This window comes from Pygoscelis adeliae, unplaced genomic scaffold (genome assembly GCF_000699105.1).
Source record: "Pygoscelis adeliae isolate BGI_AS28 unplaced genomic scaffold, ASM69910v1 Scaffold52, whole genome shotgun sequence".
Classification (NCBI taxonomy): Eukaryota; Metazoa; Chordata; class Aves; order Sphenisciformes; family Spheniscidae; genus Pygoscelis; species Pygoscelis adeliae.
Window position 1 is genome coordinate 222677 of NW_008824285.1, and position 3982 is coordinate 226658.

Genomic DNA, 3982 nt, shown 5'->3' on the forward strand with positions numbered 1-3982 from the left:
GGCCAGCGGGCGGCGCGCAGCGCCTCCTTATTCCCCCCTCCGGCCGGCGGGCGGGGCCGCGGCAGATAACGGGAGAGCGCCCGGGTGTCGGAGGGGGCCGGCGGGGGGAGCCGGTCTCGGCGAGCCCCAAAACCTTCTGGTGGGGAGAAACTTGGGGTTAGAGCCTGCACCGCGCTCTGCTGAAACGATGCAAAGCTGTCTCCGTGGCCGGACCGCGTACTTGTCCACTTCTCAGATAAAAAGGTTTTCAGTGCGTGCTCTGAAAAACTGCATATAAGTGAAGGATTTGTTGTTTCTTGGGGTTTTGTTTGGGTTTTTTTTGAGGTACTGTTGCATTGTACTCTACTTTGTTCTGTGTCTCATTCTGCTCTTTTTTGACTGTCAGTACACTCGACGGTTTTAATACAGGTTTAAGGTTTTCAATTTGTTGTTTAAAAAAAAATCTGACTGATAACACAGCTCTATATACACCAGCCAACCCAAAAGACAATGTCAAGTAGCCTATAATCATAGTTGAAGAAAAAATTGTAGCCTGTTTTGATGACTGTTTAGGTCTTCCAGTGGCTTACTGTAGAGATGCACAGAGAATGTTTTGGCAGTTAGATTTAAAAAAAAAAAAAAATTAATTAACTGCTTGAAAAGATTTTACTCCAAAAAGTGAGCATGTGCTTTATGAAGTTACATACTAAGAGCAGAGGATGATGATCAAAGACTGTATGTTTTGTTTTAATAGAACCGTGTTTTGCATCTTTCAGTTCGGCAAGTTTGCCTGAGTTTGAGGTGATACACATGAGAGATGTTGCAGTTATTACACTGGTTTTGGTACCTGAAAGAACGTCATCGCTCTTACAATATTTGGTATCGCCACAGATCTGACTGCTGGTTTTACGTGAATATCAATCCGTGACTCTCCCTGAAGAACAAAAGATTTTCCTCCACGTTTCCTATTTGAATCCTGAGGCTCTAAAAACAAATGGGTACTCTAAGTTTATTTTCAAGACAAACCACTTTTCTCTTTTTTTTTTTTTTCCCCTTTTCTTTTTAATGCATAGAATTTTCTTTGCTGCTGTCCGAGTTGTTTCTTTCCATGTCACCATGGGAAACTTGTTAAAAGTGGCCTTACCAAAACTATATTACAGACATGACTGTTTCTTCTGGCATTTAAAAAAAAAACAAACCACCTTCAAAAAGGTATACAGGGAAGTAGACAGCCTTACCACATGCTTTAAAGTTTGTCAGGAGGCCTCTGATTCACCATCAGTGTCTGCCAGAAGAGACTGCTCAGTCCAGCTGAAGTCAGTAGAAATCCACAGGCTACAGTTTTTCTGCTAATGAATCTACGTGCTGTTGAAAAGCTTGGCATTTTGTCTTAACGTATGTAAATAAAACTTTCCATGCGTGATTTCTTAAGGACAGCCAGAACAAAATGGGACAAAGCAGACTGCAAATACTGAATGCAGGAATCAGTAAGAATAATTATTTTATTTCTGTCTACAGTTCATATAATTTGAACACCACAGGATGCTGTTATGGTTGATAAAGGCAGCCCCCCAGGTGATTTTTGACATGACTGTAGAAAAAGCGTGGGTATGTACCGACAAGGACTTGGTGGCAGGTGTGTATGCTCAACTTCAGCAAAAGCCAAGTTCTGTATTTCTCGTGGTTCCAGCTAGGCAGTCTTAAGGTTTTGAGAGGAGGAATGGAAACACGACAGAAGTTGATTGCATCACTTAAAAATCCTGACCAACTTAGCCTGTTCCAGTCAAACAGCTGTCTGCTTGTAAAACGCATGTAGCAGTGAACACCTATCGAGAGTAGTTGCTGCATGGACTAGACCCTTGAGATGACCAGTGTCAGCGCAGGTTAGATGCAGGCATACATCGGAACGAAACAGCGCAGGAAATGGCAGTAAACGTGTGTGTGGTGACTCGGGTAATGAAGGGGTGGTAAGACATGAAGAGATCTTTGAATCTCTCTGATTTCGGTCTATGTGGACAGGAGCTGGGTTGTCGCTTGTGTGTAAAGATGGCCTAGAACTTCTGCTTTCCAGACTGTTGATAGAAAGTCCAGCTCAGGGTGATGAGGGAGTGACACTGTTCACTGAACACGTAAGGCTGACTCTTAAGTCAGCCTTGAAGTCAGTACTGAAAAAGTACTGCTTTTTCAGCTCAGTCAGTGAGCCAGTAGGACAGTTTCTGTTCTCACAGCAGATACTTTCCATCTATGTAAAAGGCTTTGCCTCTAACAAGTGCTAACCCCACTGCTTTAGGCGGGGCCACCCACATGGTGGTTGTCAACAGAAAAGGATAAAATTAATTCAAAAAGGCTTTGAGGAAACTCTGTTTAAAATATGTGCATTCTACGCTTTTTCTCAGTAGGTGTTGTGTCAGCTCATCACTGTGGTGGTAGCCAGCCTCAGATTAACAGGCATCCCTGCTGGCCCGGGCAGGGTTCGTCAGCTGGTAGCAGTGGGCAGAAGGTGCACAGAACCCCGTGGGCCTCAGTCGTTCAGGGAAGGCGCTGTCGTTTTGCACTGGCTTCTGGCTGCCTCTGGCTGGGTACCGGCGGTTTCTCCGAGTTCTGCATCCATCAGGCTTCGGAGACAGTCCTCCCTCCTCGTGCTTGGGAGTTTTTACCTTGGGCTCCTGTTCGGTGATGGGTAGTGGTGGGTGCTTCTGACACTTAGGAAATTTCTCTTAGGCATTGCAGAGTTGCTGTATCTTTTCTCACTTTTTTTGAGCTCTTCCTGATTGAGCAATAATACGGTGGATAGATGCGTGTTTGTGTATTTTATAGGTAAGTCCTACTGTGTTGCTGTATTTTGTGCAAACCTACACAGCTCCCTCTTTGGGAGGAAGAAAAGCTTTCATCAATAATAAATGGGGTCAGCAGTGTTCAGAGTTGTTTGATAATCTGAGAGGTCAGTTATTATTTAGTCTACTGCAGCATGAAAGTGATACTTGAGAACTTCGTAAGTATCTTGTTTTCTGAGAGTGAGGTTGCAAAATACTCATGCTAAAAATGGCTTTAGATAGGTGCAATTGTTGGTGAAAAATGTGAACCCAGAGGATTCCTAATCTCTTTGAAACTTTCCCATGTTTCTCACTGTTGAAGGTGTAACTGATTTTTTCGAGTTACGCTCAGTCAAGCTAAGCAGCTCGGGACGGGGAGTAAAACAGACTTAGTGTTAATGTAAGAAAGAGCACTGTAAGACCTGTACTAGGTTGACCTACCTTATCTTGTACTGCTTATATTTTTTATTTAATTTATTTTTTCCTCTGATACTTTGAATTGTGACTCTCCCATGGGCAACATGAAAATATTTGCTCAGACGGTGTCCACGTGTAGAGTCTCAGTGTCTGCAAACAGTCGTGTTTTCCTGCTCGGCCAGAAGATCCTACAGCCGTGGGAAAGCACAAGTACAGAATGCTGGCTACCCAGTTTTAGGGAACAAACTCTTTTTTTTTCTCATTAGGAAATTCAGTTGCAGTTTTGAAGGTATCATTGATTTCAAGTTGTTTCCCAACTGCTATAAAGTATCCATTTCCTATAAACCTTCAAATAATAAATTGTTTCTTTATCTGTTGGTTGAGTTCCAATGTCATATCAGTGCGGTATCTGTAATGGGTCATATTTGGAAACTAAATTCTACAGCTTGCAGGGGCTGATACTGTAATTGAATAGAGTAATCGCTGTTGTAGTGGGAAGAATTTATTCTGAAATACCTTCCTGAAAGATCAACACGAATCACTGAAAATCACATTCACTTGTGGTTGTAGGTAGTGTTCCTCCGCTGAGGAAGGATGGGTATGACTCTCTTGAGCCTATTGATATTTCAACGACAATGGGGTATTCTTTGCATTAGAACTTGGGAGTGACTTTTACAAAGTAATCCTTCCTTAGATTTAAGCATTGAGATTCCTATATGTTCAGGGTTCACCATTTTGTTCTGTTATTTCGGTAGCTCCGGGGGCTGTCCTCT